Here is an 18,794-nt window from a genome sequence, read left to right on the forward strand (position 1 = left end):
TTATTCGTCAGGTATGGCAACCAAGTTTCAACATCTGATAGACCTAATATTGGTAACTTTCACACAACGTCAAGCTGTAATATCATTAGACGTTGATATTTAGTTGATTTTAGGTTGGACGATGGACATTGACGTCGGCAAGATGTTGAGTTCTGATACGACGTCAATCTGGCGTCACATTAATATGCTCTGCCTGCTGGGAATGTTTCAACTAACCACTTTTAGGTAGTAACGTAGTGTAGCTAACTGCTTTTTAGAAGGTAGTTTGACATTAGCTTAGCCATTTTAACTGCAGAGTATTTTGTAGCTTATCAAGTAACAATTTCAGAGTAGCTTCCCTAATGTCAAATGATGCATCCATTTAGCTTTTTTTCAAATGTAAATAGGCTCCTAAAAGGTCTCATTGAAGAACTACTGACATAACCTACCTCAGAAGTCAAAGCACACATAAACACACCAGACTCAGTCACACTTATGATGAAAGATGGTCATGTGCATGTTACTTTATAGCTGCCAGGTTATTTTCATCTTGACACGTGACAATAGGTTGTGCAAGCTTATGTTAGGCCGTACTCACACTAGGTACAGTTGCCTCGAACCGGGCCAAAGCACGCTTGTCCCCCCTCCCGTCTCCCCCGACGGCCCGCGCTCACACCATACCGGGCCACGGCACGCTTACGTCATCGCTGCTGCGCTGTTCAGAAGCGCTCTCTATGGCAAGCCTTTTTAGCATTTAAATCTTTGTTCTGACTCCATAAATATATTTAGAGATATCTCTAATTATATTTTGACTAGTCATAATTATAATTCGACTAGTCAGAATAACAATTATTCAAAAATATTTGCAGATATCTCTAAATGAGTTTTGACTCGTCACAATTGTAATTAGAGATATCTCTAACTGAGTTTTTACTAGTCATACAGATGTCTTTAATTCGTAATATTTAGAGATATTTACAAATATATTTGAAGATATCTCTAATTAATTTACTAATAGTCGAATTACAGTTGTAGATATCTTGAATTGGATTTTTGACGAGTCAAAACTCAGAGATATCTGCAAATATTTTTCAATGGAAGTCAATGGAGGAATATGACTAGTCATAATATATTTGCAGATATCTCCAATCTGATTTCGTACTAGTACAATTGTAATTGCAGATATCTCTAATTGTCATTCTGACAAGTCGAATTATAACAATGACTTGTCAAAATATATAATTATATCTCTAAATATATTTATGGATAGTCAGAACAAGGTTTAAATGTTAAAACGGCTTGCCATACGCTCTCATTTAGCAGCACAGTGGAGAGTTCTCTAGTTATATCCTTTCAGTCGTTTGTTATGCAGTGACATGCAGTCAAATATTTCGCCAAACAGTCCTTAGGGATGCGGGGACACACAGTCAGATATTTTACCGAACAGATCCGCCACTTTTGGCGCTCATAAACAATCAAAGCTCTCGTGCTGCAGGAATGAGGAGATCTGCTGAAGGTGCGCAGCTGGCGTGCTGTGAGGAGTTTGCGTCTTTAATAAACTACGGCAGTTTGCGATCACTGAACAGTAAGAATGATTAATAAATCCATATCAAACAGTCCCTTAAAAGTCACGTCTCGCTTTCGGTTTCGGGCTTTGGCGCGTTTCGCGCTCACACACAAGCGTACCGCGCCAAAGCCCAAGTGTACCGCGCTCAGGCACACCTCTTCCAACCGGGCCAGGGCCGGCCAAGTGAACCGTGCTTGAGCCCGATTCAGCGCACTCACACTTCTCAAACGATCCGGGAAACGGGCCTGGGCACGGTACGGATGGCATAGTGTGAGTAGGCCCTTAAAGTGATCGAGGTATAGACAGATACTTTGATTGATGGTCGAATGAAGTGCACATGACAGAAGCAGATGTGTGTGTGTGTGTGTGTGTGTGTGTGTCATTGATGTTTTATGTCATGCAGCTGGTCTGCAGTCAGCTGAAAAGGTAATTGCTATGCTTTGTTTTCAAATTGTCAACATGGAATTTGAAGCAGATTTTAGTTCTCTGCAATGAATGTTATGCTATTATTTAATATGGATGAAAGATGAAATCACTGACCATATATTACAATTTATTTTGCCTTTATACAGTGTAAAATGGTTCAAGGTGACTTGCAGCAAAATGTTTTATTAACTAGCCCCATGGCTATATGATTTTTAAAGTGGACTAGTTTTGATCTGTTCAAATGACCTTACTTGAAGGTGTGATTAATAGTTTAGTGAGCCCTTTTCAGACAAACTGTGGATTGTATTCCAACCAAAAAAAAAAAGCTGACTTAATTTAAAAAAATCATTTAATTGCTAGGTGTTGGTTGCAGACTCCTGTGTGTATTTTTGTTTGTATCATGTCAGGACTTGACCATTTAAGGACTTGACCATCTTGACATTGAAACTTATTAAATGGCTTAACTTGTAGATTCTCGTGTGTGCTTTAATAAATAAATCGAACTACTTTTGAAATCTTTATTTTGGGTAATATTTATGAAATAAATATAAAAATGCAGATACCAGTCAGTAAAAAAATTGTGTTGTGTGGGTGAAAGTGGGTGGTAATGGTTGCTAATTGGGAGTCGAGAACATTTTTAAGACATTGAGTGATGAGCTAAATGTTCTAGGTCTAGGTGTGTTTGGTTGAGAAAGCCATTTGGATCTACTGTTTAATCTTCAACAACATTGTGAGTCGTGTAAATTCAAACTAACAATATGGTAACCATGTTATAAACATGATGACAACATGGTAATTTATTATAAAACATGCTTGCAACATACTACCATGCTAGCAAATAATTAATTCAGTTTTAAAACATGTCAAGGCATGATATGCTAGAAGCATGCTAGCACAGTGGGCTATTGAATCATGAAACCAAATAGTATTATATTGGAAACATGCTAAAATTGTCAACAATATCAGAAACATATTTATGTTAGTTACCCAGCTAGCAAAATTAATGTGGCTCAAATTCGACCCACACCACACACTTACATCCGGCCCACATACCACATGGAATGATGGCACTTGGGCGGTCCACTTCTGTTTGCCAGATCTGGGCCACAATTAAACCATAGCAATATTACATATCTGCCAGAATTCAACCAAATGAACCAGAATTGACCCTTTTCTGGGCCACAGTTTGCTTTTATTCTAGCCCAGATCCGGCCCACACCAAACACTTATATCTGGACCACATACTGAATGGAATGATGGCACTAGGGCGGTCCACTTCTGTTTGCCAGATCTGGGCCACAATTAAACCATAGCAATATTACATATCTGCCAGAATTCAACCAATTGAACCAGAATTGACCCTATTCTGGGCCACAGTTTGCTTTTATTCTAGCCCAGATCCGGCCCACACCAAACACTTATATCTGGACCACATACTGAATGGAATGATGGCACTAGGGCGGTCCACTTCTGTTTGCCAGATCTGGGCCACAATTAAACCATAGCAATATTACATATCTGCCAGAATTCAACCAAATGAACCAGAACTGACCCTATTCTGGGCCACAGTTTGCTTATATTCTAGCCCAGATCCGGCCCACACCAAACACTTATATCTGGACCACGTACTGAATGGAATGATGGCTCTAGGGCAGTCCACTCCTGTTTGTCAGATGTGGGTCACAAATTAGCCAATCAATACCACATATTAGCCAGAATTCAACCAAATGAACCATAACTGACTCTATTCTGGGCCATAATTTGCTTTAACTCTGGCCCACATCTGGCCTACACCTTACACTTGCTGGGTGTAGCAAAGTATAAAATTCCCAGCATGTATTACAGTATAAATAAATTATATAGCTTATTGATGCTACAGTTTGCTTTTGATTCTGCTGATTATGTTGACGTTGTTGATTTTGTCACTTTTAGTCTCCTTTTTGTGATGTTTTTGAGTTTTGCTAATCTTGTTAATTGTCACCGTTTTTGTGGTTCACTGATTATTGATGTCTCTGTGAGCAGAAGTTAAACCATATAATTTTTTTTAGATTATAAACCTTCATAATTATGTGGCATGTGCAAGCATGTTATTACGTTACTTCTAATAATGGATTAAACAGTGAATTACATTATTTCATCACAGGTTGTGCCTCACTTAATTTTATTTATAGATTTATTTATTTACTTGGCTTGTTTGCGGTAATGAATAAACTTTTCAAGCAAAGTTCCTAAAAGTTACAGCAGCCCAAAAGAACATTTATATTAAGACGTTCAGGGCTATGAGCCCAACTAAAGCAAACACTATTTTTCTTGATGGTGACGTTAGTCTATGTGGTCCACATTTTAAGATACATGTTTTAAGATAACTGGGCCACATTTGCTACATCTTCTCTGGGCTGGTTTAGGCTCACAGCCACATTAGCCAGAGCTAACTGTGACGAATATTTGCCAAAAGTGTGGCCCACATATGTTTTAAAATAACTGGGCCACGTTTGCCATATTTTCTCTAGTCCACATTAGGCTCACAGCCACAATAGCCAGAGCTTACTGCACCAAATATTGCCAAAAGTGGCCCACATATGTTTTAAAACAACTGGGCCACATTTGCCATAATTTCCCTGGGCCACATTAGGCTCACAGCCGCAATAGCCAGAGCTTACGGTGCCAAATATTTGCAAGAAGTGGCACACATATGTCTTAATGTGGGCCACATTTGCACTTACCCGTGTGAGCCACTTTAGGTTTAGACTAAATGACTATGATTAGATGACTAGATTAAATGACTATGTCACAATTTTGCCAATGTGGCCCACAATTTTCCTCCATCATTTGGGACAAATTTGTTATTTGTCCCAAACAAATTTATTCATTTGTCTGGGACAAAGGAATACCACCAGCACCGCATAACTGCCTAAGTGGCACACATTTGTATGCTATCTGGGTAATATGTTCATTTATTTATGTTAACCATGCTAGAAACATCTCAGCATCTTTTTGATTTAGGTTAGCAAACACTTAAGTATTGCTGACATGCTAACATGGTCTTAAGCTCATTCTGAAGGGCTTCAGCTCTGCACAGTTTATCTCCAACCACCTCCAACTCACACCTGCTTAATAGTCTCTTGTAGTCTTGAACACCTTGATTAGTTGTATCGCTGTATTGATTGGGGCTGAAGCAAAACTGTGCAGTGCTGCAGCCCTCCAGGAATAGGGTTGAGACCTGTGCGCTAACAGTATGTGTTTAGAATTTGTTAATAGTATTTTCTATTAGAAACCTGTTTTCAACAAACTAAATCATGCTAGCTACACGCTAACTATATTTAGCCCTGCTAGAAACATGCGACCATACATGTTAATTAATAAAATCAACATGTTAACACATGCTAAATTATGCTAATGTGTTATATGTTATCACCGGTTACCATTTGTTATCCATTCTAAAAACAAGTTAAAAAAACGCTCTGGTTACTAAAGTAACCCTTTTTCCCCGAGGAGGGGAACGGAAATGCTATCAGTGGATTTATTTTTTAATCCACGAATGGGGATTTCGGTTCAGAAAGCCAATTGTCTGAAAGAGTATATAAGGGGCCAATGAAATGCCAAATGAGTTGGCAGCGTAAGCTTGCGCACCTGGAACTTTCATTATGGCGATGTTATATATCATTTCCGTTCCTTGGGGATTGAGGGTTACTTTAGTAACCAGAGCGTTCCCCTTCGGATAGGGAACTTCAATGCTATCAGTGGATTTATTTATTAATCCACGAATGGGGAAATGTCTGGAAAACGCCATAATATCTCCATCTTACCTTCGCCTCCGATGAGAGGATAGCCAGGCATGGCGTGAGCGCTCCTGCATCAAAGAGAGGCGCGGTCTTCCAACGTGATCCCTGGCCCTTACTTATACCACTTCAAAAGAAGTTTTATGGATTTAGATATATTTTTGGGAAGTCGCAAGCGTCTAGATAATTCTATGAAAATAGGACAGTACTTTGGGAAGCGTGCAGTCCCGATAGAGAGGACGCTGCGGAGGCCATCTGCTACCCAACGGGGGAGATATGATGGCAAAAATACATATGTACTAGCCCTGAAAATGGGGAGTACGCATATAATAAGATGGTTAGCGGAGAGGGAAGACACGGGTCCACCCGTGAGGGGGGACTGCACTGTGGCTGAATAAGCATATGGGATCGCCTAGTGGGGATCATGCATAGCGGGCACCTATACCCAAAATGTGGGCTGACCAGCAGGCAGACCTACAATGTAGTGGGCCAGCAAGTGATTCTTCCGCTGAGTCAGTGCTGGGGGCCTCGGAGGAATCTGCAGGGCTCACCTGACGGGGAATATTACTGACAGATTAAAAGGCGCACACATCTCCGTGTTAAGGAGAGTGGCGCAGCAAGCATGTTTCAACACCTTCACCAAATTGTTTCCTCAATCACCAAGGGTTACCTAATACCCTTGAGGGAACCGGCTCCACTCACAGATTGTAAAACCTTGCAAATGTATTAGGTGTCGCCCAGCCCGCAGCTCTACAGATGTCTGTTAAAGAGGCGCCGCATGCACGCGCCCATGAGGATGCCATGCTCCGAGTGGAGTGCGCATGCACTCTCGGGGGACACGGCTCGCCTTGGCTCTGATAAGCGAGAGAGATGGTATCCACTATCCAGTGGGCCAACTTTTGTTTCGATACGGTACTTCCCTGCTGCCGACCACAATAACAGACGAAGAGCTGCTCAGTTGATCTAAAGTCCTGAGTGTGGTCCAGATAAATACGCAAAGCGCGAACTGGACAAAGTAAGGAAAGGGCTGCCTCCTTCGGGGGCAGCGCTTGCAGGCTCACTACCTGGTATTAAAACGGAGTGGTAGGAACCTTGGGCACATATCCCGGGCGGGGTCTCAGGAACGTGAGAGTAAGCCAGCCCGAATTACAGGCACGATTCACTGACCGAAAAATGCCTCCAGGTTCTGACCCTCTAAATCGATATCAACGCGACCAGCAGAGCTGTCTTCAGGGACAGAAATCTTAAAATCCTGCTCTCTAGCTTCTCTTGGCATAAAGAAAGCACAACGCTGATCTGGCAAATTTCAGGGGTCTTCTCTGCGAGTGGAACCTCCACAGTGAATAGATTCCACTTCAGGGCATAGGCGCGCTCGAGGAGGGGGTTCTAGCCTGAGTGACGGTATTAACCACCGCAATCGGTAGGTTACCTAAGTCTTCCTCGCGTCTAAGGACCACCCGTGGAGGTTCCAAAGATCGCGGCGAGGGTGCCAGATGGTGCCCTGTCCCTGAGAGAGTAGGTGCTCTCTCAAAGGGATCTGCCAGGGGAGGGCCATCGCGAGGAGGGAGAGCTCTGACATCCAGGTCCGGTTGGGCTAGAGGGGCGCAACCAGCAACCTGTTCCTCGTCCTCCCTGCTTGCCTGAAATGTGAATGGCGCGCAGCGATTTCAGCTGCGGATGACTCCAGAGGAGCAGACGGCGGGCAAGCTGAGACATGCGGCGAGAGCGAATACCCCCCATGCGGTTGATATACACCATCGACGCCATGCTGTCCATCCTGACCAGCACGTGTTGCTGCTCCAGCATCGATAAAAATGGTGGAGAGCGAGGAACGCTGCCAACAGCTCCAGGCGATTGATATGACAATGCAACAGGGTTCCTTTTAACAGGCCCACAGCTAGAGGCACTCCGGCCTGTAGGAGCGAGGGGTCGTTCCAAGGGCTGAGGGCACGGCGACACAACTCTTTTCTCGGCTAACCTGAAACCCCAACAGGTGGAGGTGCCGGAGCACCTTGTCTCTGTGCATAATCAATTGCCCCGAGAGTGGGCTAAAATCAGCCAGTTGTCGAGATAATTGAGTATGCGGATGCCCGCGAGCCGAAGGGGCGCTAAGGCACCCTCCGTGAGCTTGATGAGGACCCGCGGAGACAGAGAGAGCCCGAAGGGGAGGACTTTGTATTGCCCAGCTCGACCTTCAAGCGCAAACCGCAGAAACTGACGGTGGCGAAGAAGAATGGAGACATGAAAATACGCGTCCTTCAGGTCTATTGCTGCAAACCAATCCAGAGGACAAACGCAGCGCAGGATGCACTTCTGCATGAGCATTCTGAACGGCAGCTTGTGCAGACAGCGGTTCAAAACGCGCAGATCTAGGATTGGCCGTGACCCACCGCTCTTTTTGGGCACAATGAAGTGCGGGCAGTAAAACCCGCTCTCCATCTCGGCTGGAGGGACCAGCATGATTACATCCTTCACCAGGGGGACAGCAATCTCCTCTCACAAGACAGGGGCGGACAGGGGGCTGACCCTGGTAAATACACACCCGTGAACTTGGGGGGCCGTTTCGCAAACTGAATCGCATATTCTGATTGTGCGTATGAGCCACCGCGAAGGGCTGGCCACGCTAACCAGGCAGGCAGAGCTCTTGCTAATAGACTCATCACTACAATCGCTGACGTACCAGCAGTGGGGCAGCGCGGAGTGGTGTACTGATCCGGGAAGCGTGAGGGTCCCGCAGAAGAGTTGGAGGCGAGAGATTTGCTCTCGCTCCGCACCCAAACAGGCCAGGTTGGGATATGGGGGACTCAAGAAAGCAGAAAACATTGTCCTCCCCAACCCACACGCAGCGGACTTAGTGGTCCGAAGAGCATAGTTGGATGCGGTGTGAAGCTCACAAGCCTAAGTTGGACCCACCCTCGTGCAGCTCAGCCAGCGCCTGCGCTTGGTAGTGCTGGTAGGTGGCCATCGCATGCAAGGCGGAAGCAGCTTGGCCCGCAGACTTGTAAGCTCTTGGCTCCGTGGGAGGCAGATAACTTACAGGCTTTGGACGGGAGACGAGGCGGACCCCGCCAAGAAGAGGTGCCACGCGAACAAAGATTGACCGCAATCGCGCACTCAACCTGAGGAATCGCCACATACCCCCTGGCCGATCCAACGTTAAGAGTGGTGAGGGCGGAGGGACACGCAGCACGGGCAGAAAAAAGTGCCCTCCAAAACTGCGTGAGCCTACTGTGCACCTCCGGGAAGAAGGGGACTAGAGGCTTCAAAGGCTTCGCCCTCTGGTCCTCTACGTAGCACCCATCTAGTCGGTCCAGCCGCGGAGCTGGGGGATAAACCAGTTCGGAAAAACACGGCTAACATGTCTGTTTGAGGATCCATCTTGACAGCGTTCACCTGCCCGGAGGGGGCGAGCGGGTCTGGATCATCATCGGACCATGAAAGCCCACCCTTTGTGGACGTCTGGTCTCCTGTGTCATCAAGCGTAAGGGCTACCATCTGATTAGACGGATCACTTCCCCCGCCCGAAGCTTGGATGGAGCGCTTGGAGGAGCGGCATGTCCGCGGGCTCGTGGGCGACGGATTATTTCTCGTTGAAACCCTCAGATCTACCCGAGTGCCCGCTGCAGTGCGGGGGACAGCTGGGGTGGTTTGCCCTTTTGCAAAGGCTAGCCGCGATCTTAACTGCGCAACAGTCATGGCATCGCAATGACGACATGAACTGCCTGCGAGCAGCGCATTAACATGCTGGACCCCCAGGCATGCAACACAGTGCCCGTGCCCATCATCCGGGGACAGGAAACCACCACATCCAGAAACGCATGGTCGGAGCGCCATACTGAAAAGGACGTGCTGCACGACTGTATTGCTCTTTTTGCAACTTTATACGCACCGCTCTGGTGGACCGAACCCAAAGAACGCTAGGCAAGGGAGAAACCCAGCTCGACCGTCTGCCGCTGCGTGTACACACTCTGGACCGGAAGAATGCTCTCGTCGCTTGAAATCCCTGGATCACAGCAGGAGGATGCCTCATCGATTCTCTCAGAAGGCTGTAATAGTCTCTGAAGCGAAAAGGATTGCGTTTCCTTGCTTTTCCTATCCTTATATGCGGAGCTAATTGGCAATAAGTTCCAGGTGCGCAAGCTTACGCTGCCAACTCATTTGGCATTTCATTGGCCCGTTATATACTCTTTCAGACAATTGGCTTTCTGAAACGAAATCCCCATTCATGGATTAATTAAAAATACACTGATAGCATTGAAGTTCCCCATCCGAAGGTGAACTATTGATCCATGGTAGCAAAATGCTAAAACATCCACATGTTAACAATGTGATAAAACATGCTATTAGTTGTAAGGTCCAGCCAGTTGGTCCAATGACGGTATCCAATGGTGGATGAAGGTTCACTGCATGTTCGGTCTTTCCAGTGCACAATGTTGATTTATATGAAACTTAACTCATATCTGACTCCAATTTTAGTATGAGGTGGTTTAGAATATTAATATATTTATCCTCGTTTTATCTGACTCCAATTATAAAACATTAAGAAGATTATATCAATATGTAATTTAGATAAATGTTTGAACCGTTTGTCTTCACTATTAACTATTACATCCGTTCATTGGGGTGCTCATGTCGCTCAGAGAAATCGCCTCGGCCGAAGGCGTCCCTCACGGTCAAACTACGGTCAGTCTTGAATATTAAACAGAGGTAAATTGACTAATACTTTAGATGGCCGCTACCAGCGCGCTCGTTCTAAAATACTTTAGTTAGTCCCACTTAGATGTACACCTTTGAGTTAAGACAATCATCATTTCTAATTAGAGGTTAGGGCATTAATATAAATGTACCCGACTACTGGACTCTATAGTAACTTTGGTTTTCACCAAGCCCATGGTTCCCCTTCGGTTGGGGAACTTCAGTGCCATGAAATGGGAGGATTCGGATCAGAAGCCGCTTGTCTGGAGAGTATTGAACGGGCCAATGAATGAAATTAATTGGCAGCGTAAGCTTGCGCAGGTGTGCGGCATCTGCAATTATCTCAGCATATAAGCACACCTGAAGCCAGCAGACGCCATCCTTTTCGCTTCAGATCCTTTCTGAGTGAGTCGATGAGGGTTCCTCTTGCTGATCAGCACTTCAGAGCGAACGAGTGTGTCTCCCGGTCCAGAGTGGGTCTTCGCGGTGGCAGACGGTCGAGCTGGGTTTCTCCCTTGCCTGCGGTTCTTTGGGTCCGGTCCTCCAGAGCGGTGCATATTGTTGCAAACTTTCCTAAAAGAGCAACACAGTCGTGCAGCACGTCCTTTTCAGGATGGCGCTCCGACTGTGCGTTTCTGGATGCGGGGGTTTCCTGGCTCCGGGTCCAGCATGTTAAGGCGGTGCTCGCGGGCGGTTCATGTCGTCATTGCGATGCCATGACCGTTGCACAGCTAAGATCGCAGCTAACTTTCGCAAGAGAGCGAGCCACCCCAGTTGCCTCCTGTTCTAAAAAAGCAGCGGGCGCTCGGGCAGATCTGAGGGTTTCAGCGGGAGATAATCCACCGCCCACGGGCTCGCGGACCTCTCGCTCCTCACGGCGCTCCATCCAAGCTTCGGGTAGTGGGAGTGATCCGTCTAACCAGATGGTAGCTCTCACACTCGCTGACACCGGAGATCAGATGTCCTCCGCGGCATCGGAGGGTGGGCTTTCACTGTCCGACGAAGATCCGGACCCGCTCGCCCCCTCCGGGCAGGTGAGCGCTGTCAAATCGGATCCTGAAGCGGACATGTTAGCCGTGCTTTCCCGGGCTGCTTTGGCCGTGGGGTTGGAGATGGTTTATCCCCCAGCTCCGCGGCCGGACCGACTAGATGGGTGCTATGTAGAGGACCAGAAGGCGAAGCCTTCGAAGCCTCTCGTCCCCTTCTTCCCGGAAGTGCACAGTAGGCTCACGCAGTCTTGGAGGGCACCTTTCTCTGACCGTGCTGCGTGTGCCTCCGCCCTCACCGCCCTTGACGGCGGAGCTGCCAGGGGGTATGAGGCGATCCCGTCAGTGGAGGGCGCTATCGCGGTCAATCTTTGTCCGCGCGGCGCCTCTACGTGGCGGGGTTTGCCCCGCCTCCCGTCCAAAGCCTGTAGGTTGTCTGCCTCCCTCGGAGCCAGAGCTTATAAGGCTGCGGGCCAGGCTGCTTCTGCTTTGCACGCGATGGCCACCTACCAGCGCTACCAAGCGCAGGCGCTGGCCGAGCTGCACGAGGGCGGGTCCAACCCAAGCTTATTACATGAGCTGCGCACCGCGACCAACTATGCTCTTCGGACTACTAAGTCCGCCGCGTGTGCGCTGGGGAGGACGATGTCCACACTTGTGGTTCAGGAACGCCACCTCTGGCTAAACCTGGCCGATATGCGCGATGTTGACAAAGTTCGCTTTCTTGACTCGCCCATATCCCAGTCTGGCCTGTTCGGCGACACCGTCGGTGAATTCACCCAGGAATTCAAGGCGGTGAAAGAGCAGTCGGATGCGATAGGCAATGTCATCTATCGGCGTGGCCGTAAGCCCGCTCCGCCCGCCGAGCCATCCACCTCCGCTGTTCCTCGCCGAGGGCGCCCGCCAACGAGTGCTGCCCCGCCCCCGCCTGCGCCTCCGGCCAAGCGGGCGCGGCGTACACCCCGAAAGCAGGCAGCCCCTCCTGCCCAGGGTGCCGTTAAGTCCGGTAAACGGACCGCGAAGCGTCCCTGAGACAGGCCATCCGGAGAAGAGGAAACTTGCTCTTTCCCCGCTGGAGGGCGGGGCCCCGATAACAACGGTACTTTTCAGTGCCACCAAAACATCAGTAAAAGAGCACTTTTTCCCTTCCCCGGATGTGACTGCACGAGTTCTGCCAGTCCGGGACGCGCTGCCTTCCGGCTCGCAGACTCTACGTGCTTCGCCAGTGGCTCACGAGCGCTGGGGGGACGGTCTCCCTTCCCTCAGCCCTCCAGCCCCCTCTCCGGAGTCAGGGTGCGGAGCCAGAGCGAATCGCTCTCCTCCAGCTCTTCCGCGGGACCCTTGTGCTTCCCGGATCAGCACACCCACTCCGCGCTGCCCCACCGCTGGTACGTCAGCGATTATAGCGATGACTCCATTAGCGAGGGCTCTGCCTGCCTGGTTAGCGCGGGCCAGCCCCTCGCGGTGGCTCATACGCACAATCAGACTCGGTTACGCGATTCAGTTCGCGAAACGGCCCCCCAAGTTTACAGGCGTGTATTTCTCCAGGGTCAACCCCCTGTCCGCCCCTGTCTTGCGAGAGGAGATTGCTGCCCTCCTGGCGAAGGGTGCAATCGAGCCGGTTCCTCCAGCCGAGATGGAGAGTGGGTTTTACAGCCCATACTTCATCGTACCCAAAAAGAGCGGTGGGTCACGGCCAATCCTAGATCTGCGCGTTTTGAACCGCTGTCTGCACAGGCTGCCGTTCAGAATGCTCACGCAGAGGCGCATTCTCCAATGCGTTCGTCCTCAGGATTGGTTTGCAGCCATAGACCTGAAGGACGCGTATTTCCATGTCTCCATTCTTCCACGCCACCGCCAATTTCTGCGGTTTGCGTTCGAGGGTCGAGCGTGGCAGTACAAGGTCCTCCCCTTCGGGCTCTCTCTGTCTCCGCGGGTCTTCACCAAACTCGCGGAGGGTGCCCTAGCGCCCCTTCGGCTCGCGGGCATTCGCATACTCAATTATCTCGACGACTGGCTGATTTTAGCCCACTCGCGGGAGCAATTGATTATGCACAGGGACAAGGTGCTTCGGCATCTCCGCCTACTGGGGCTTCAGGTCAACCGAGAAAAGAGCAAACTCGCCCCCGTGCAGAGGATTTCTTTTCTCGGGATGGAGCTGGACTCGATCACCATGGTAGTGCACCTCTCCGAGGAACGTGCTCGCCTGTTGCTGAACTGTCTGAGGGAGCTCGACAACAAACTAGTGGTCCCACTGAAGTTCTTTCGGAGGCTCCTGGGGCATATGGCATCCGCAGCCGCCGTCACGCCGCTCGGGTTGCTCCATATGAGACCACTTCAGCACTCGCTTCACGATCGGGTCCCCAGACGCGCATGGCACGCGGGCACACACCGGGTCTCGGTTACTGCGCTGTGTCGCCGCGCCCTCAGCCCTTGGAACGACCCCTCGTTCCTACAGGCCGGTGTGCCTCTTGGACAGGCGTCCAGCCATGTTGTTGTTTCAACAGACGCTTCCAACACGGGTTGGGGGGCCGTGTGTCGCGGGCATGCGGCTGCGGGCCTGTGGAAGGGTGCCCAGCTGCATTGGCATATCAATCGCCTAGAGCTGTTGGCAGTGTTCCTCGCTCTCCACCGCTTTTTACCGGTGCTGGAGCGGCAACACGTGCTGGTCAGGACGGACAGTATGGCGGCGGCGTATATCAACCGCATGGGGGGTATGCGCTCTCGCCGCATGTCTCAGCTCGCCTGCCGTCTGCTCATTCACGTCCCAGGCACGCTCAATCGTGCAGCCGATGCGCTCTCACGACAGCTGTTACGCCCTGGAGAATGGAGACTCCACCCCGAGTCTGTTCAGCTGATATGGGCGCGATTCGGGGAGGCCCAGATCGATCTGTTTGCTTCCCCCGAGAACGCTCACTGCCAGTTGTTTTTTTCCCTGACCGAGGGCTCTCTCGGCACGGATGCACTGGCCCACAGCTGGCCTCGGGGCATGCGCAAGTATGCGTTTCCCCCAGTGAGCCTGCTCGCGCAGTTTCTGTGCAAGGTCAGGGAGGACGAGGAACAGGTTCTGCTAGTTGCGCCCCTTTGGCCCAACCGGACCTGGATATCAGAGCTCTCACTCCTCGCGACGGCCCTCCCCTGGCGGATCCCTTTGAGAGAGGACCTACTCTCTCAGGGACAGGGCACCATCTGGCACCCTCGCCCCGATCTTTGGAACCTCTACGTGTGGTCCCTAGACGCGAGGAAGACTTAGGTAACCTACCGACTGCGGTGGTTAATACCATCACTCAGGCTAGAGCCCCCTCCACGAGGCGCGCCTACGACCTGAAGTGGAGTCTATTCACTGAATGGTGCGTCTCTCGCAGAGAAGACCCCCGAAATTGCCAGATTAGTGTTGTGCTCTCTTTCCTTCAAGAGAAGTTGGACAGCAGGCTGTCGCCCTCCACTCTCAAGGTTTACGTGGCCGCCATCTCCGCTTATCATAGCGCGGTAGCTGGCGGCACCGTGGGAAAGCATAACCTGGTCATCCAATTCCTTAGGGGTGCTAGGCGAATTAATCCATCTCGCCCCCCTCTCATGCCCTCTTGGGATCTCGCCCTCGTTCTCACGAGTCTGCGATCCGATCCCTTTGAGCCACTCGAATCAGTATCTCTAAGATTTCTGTCCCTGAAGACAGCTCTGCTGGTTGCGTTGGCCTCCATCAAGAGGGTCGGGGACCTGGAGGCATTTTCGGTCAGTGACTCGTGCCTGGAATTCGGGCCGGATTACTCTCACGTCATCCTGAGACCCCGCCCCGGTTATGTGCCCAAGGTTCCTACCACCCCCTTTAGAGATCAGGTAGTGAACCTGCAAGCGCTGCCCCCGGAGGAGGCAGACCCAGCCCTTTCTTTACTTTGTCCAGTTCGCGCTCTGCGCATTTATGTGGACCGTACTCAGAATTTTAGATCATCTGAGCAGCTCTTTGTCTGTTATGGCGGTCGGCAGCAGGGAAGTGCCGTATCGAAACAAAGATTATCCCACTGGATTGTGGATGCCATTTCAAGGTCAGCCGTGTCCCCCGGGAGTACGTGCACACTCCACTCGGAGCGTTGCATCCTCTTGGGCACGTGCACGCGTTGCCTCTCTAACAGACATCTGTAGAGCTGCAGGCTGGGCGACACCCAACACATTTGCAAGGTTTTACAATCTGCGAGTGAAGCCGGTTTCCTCAAGGGTATTAGGTAACCCTTTGGTGATTGAGGAGACAACTCGGTAGGGTGTTGAAACACGCTTGCTGCGCCATTCTCCCTAACACGGAGGTACGTGCGCCTTTTTATCTGTCAGTAAGTTCCCCGTCAGGTGAGCCCTGCAGATTCCTCCGTGGCCCCCAGCACTGACTCAGCAGAGGAGTCACTTGCTGGCCCACTACGTTGTAGGTCTGCCCGCTGGTCAGCCCGCGTTTTGGGTATAGGTGCCTGCTATGCGTGATCCCCACTAGGCGATCCCATATGCTTATTCCGCCACGGTTAAGTCCCCCCCCTGGGCGGACCCGTGTCTTCCCTCTCCGCTAACCACTCTTTTGCTATGCGTACTCCCCCTTTTTAGGGCTAGTCCACATGTAAATTCTGCCATCTATCCCCCCTTGGGTAACGGATGGCCTCCGCAGCATCCTCCCTATCGGGATTGCACGCTTCCCAACGTACTGTCGTATTTCCTAGAATTATCTAGATGCTCACGACTTCCCAAAAAATATATCTAAATCCGTAAAACTTCTGTTGAAGTAGGATAAATTAGGGCCAGGGACACGTTGGAGGACCGCGCCCCCCATGATGTGGGTGCGTCACGCTTGCTTGACTATCTCCTCATCGGGGGTGTTGGTAAGGTGCAGTCATTATGGCGCTTTCCATACTTCTCCCATTTCATGGCACTGAAGTTCCCCAACCGAAGGGGAACGTTCGAGGTTACAGAAGTAACCCTTCGTTCCCCGAGGAGGGGAACGGAAGTGCCATACTCCGTCGCCATAATGACTGTCCCTTAGCTGTTTGAAAGTCTCTTCAGCTTAAAAGGATGGCGTCTGCTGGCTTCAGGTGTGCTTATATGCTGAGATAATTGCAGATGCCGCACACCTGCGCAAGCTTACGCTGCCAATTAATTTAATTCATTGGCCCGTTCAATACTCTCCAGACAAGCGGCTTTTGATCCGAATCCTCTCATTTCATGGCACTTCCGTTCCCCTCCTCGGGGAACGAAGGGTTACTTCTGTAACCTCGAACGTTTCCCATATGAACTTAATTTAGAATAATATTACCTTCAAACAAAGGTCGGGTACCCAATCTAGGTTAGTCGTGCAACACCTTGTTGACCTAGGCGGAAGTTATCGCCCTTTCCACCTAAGTACACATGAATCAATATCAAGAGTCAGCCGGATCGCTAAAACACAATTAGTGTGCCCAATGCTCCATCTCAACTGGATTTTAGTCCGTCTACTGACCTGACGCAAGACATGCGGAAACAAGGATACAGCGTAATCTACTTGAATTAATAATTACAGAGTGAGCAAAATATGGTCAAACATTACAATTTATCAGTCAGGTAAATGTATTATGCCAATTCAATCAGTAAATTCATAAATGATCAATAGAAAACATCAAATTATCAAAGATAAATCCAAGATGAAAAAAATGTATTCCTGACTTTGTAATATACATAACATGGCGCAAGCCATGTTATGGGCTGATCTGGTTAGGCAGAATCGCGCTGAGTTTTTCTCAACACTTACCTTAAATAATCCAAGAATTCCCTCAAGGAAGGGGGTGTGAATAACAAAAAAGGCATTCACACTTAGTGTCACACCCCTCACAGTGGTTCAAAAGATGCCTGAAGTTATATATTTATTGTTCTGATTATGTCTATTTCTGAGAGAATGAGACCATTGTACCAATCGCACCGAGACATTTCAAATGATATCAAACATGATGGTTAAAGTCAGTTTGGTTAATTCTAGAACATTCAAACATTGAAATGACCATATGTGTGAGTTGGGGGGATGAAGCTGAGTTTCAGCATAGTCAGATGCAAATGCAGCAGGAACTGGTTTTTCACGCATTCCCCCCTGGTGGGTTGTGGAGTCCATTGGCCCTGTCTTCAGCTCATGTTTTGAATTGTCAAAGACATAAAAAATATTTGTAATATTTCAATTCTTACATAGTAAACAACAGAATGTGTGAAAACATGACATTAGCATGTTAAAATCTTAGAAAAAAAGAGACAAAAAGAGACAATACTAAAAGTTAAAATACCCTAGCCACAATAATGTTAAACATTCTAGCAACATGGTATTTTAAAAAAAAAATAAAAATTGCTGAGTTTACAGTTAGAAGGTCGCTGATTTGAGTCCCGGCTGGACCAGTTGTCATTTCTGTGTGGAGTTTGCATGTTCAGCCCATATTCATATGGGTTTCCTCCGGATGCTCTGGTTTCCCCCATAGTCCAAAAACAAGCGCTATATGTGAACTGAATAATCTAAATTGACCTTCATGAATGTATTCATGTGAGAATAAGAGTGTGTTTCAACATGCATAAAACATGCCAGAATAGTTGGCGGTTTATTTCGCTGTGGCAACTCCTGATAAATAAGCTGAAGGAAAATTAATTAATGAATGAGTTGAAAACATAAGATACTGATAACAAATATCTAAAAACCACCCACACTGTAAATGTAAATATACGATGCACTCTTTCTTCTCTTTGTTATGGTTTCAATAGACTAATCATATTATTATACAACACATGTACAAAATAACCTGCTTCATGTCTTATTATAGCCAGTACACCAGTACACATCTATTTATAGTGACTTAAAGGAAGTCACATTGTTGTAATTTAGTCAAAGAGTAATGCAAAAGCTTTCTCCAACTGGATTTGGATTCTTCACATTCACATGCGGAGACCAGCTGGATCATTTTCAGGAATGGCTTGCTTAAGAAACACCACCGTGGCATTCCATTTTCAGCCTGCTTTCTCTTTTTTTCAGAAATGAAAAGGCAAAAAATGTAAAACTCCATTCTTGACAAGGATACTGAAATGTGATCTCATGTTACTGAAGAAGGAATGCTGAGGATGGAAAGGTGGGTGTATTTTCCTCAGCCAATCATAAGGTTTCTTTTGTCATCCATTAACGCAGAGCAAGAACTGTTTGTCCCTGCAGATTGCATTCTTTACAGCCACCGATCAACAGAGTTAAAAACAGTTCTTTCTGGCATTTACTGCAGTAACTTTAAAGTACACTGATTTTTAAATCTCTTAGTTTACAAGAGACACTTAAACCCATGTTTATGTGCATTACATGTATACGGTGGCCCCAAAAAAAAAGGTTTAGGAATT

General features: G+C 48.4%; 1 long non-coding RNA gene across 3 annotated transcripts in view; it reads left to right on the top strand.

Annotated features, from left to right (window-relative positions):
- The first annotated feature begins 1,283 nt into the window (after positions 1-1,283).
- LOC147840530 (uncharacterized) overlaps positions 1,284-18,794 on the top strand; it is a 41,172-nt gene continuing 23,661 nt past the window's right edge. For all 3 annotated transcript variants that reach the window (XR_015509125.1, XR_015509127.1, XR_015509126.1), the window contains exons 1-2: positions 1,284-1,816; positions 18,445-18,538. This is a non-coding gene — a long non-coding RNA (uncharacterized LOC147840530). The remainder of the gene's footprint in view (positions 1,817-18,444; positions 18,539-18,794) is intronic.

This window comes from Danio rerio, chromosome 15 (genome assembly GCF_052040795.2).
Source record: "Danio rerio strain M-AB ecotype USA chromosome 15, GRCz13ab, whole genome shotgun sequence".
Classification (NCBI taxonomy): domain Eukaryota; kingdom Metazoa; phylum Chordata; class Actinopteri; order Cypriniformes; family Danionidae; genus Danio; species Danio rerio.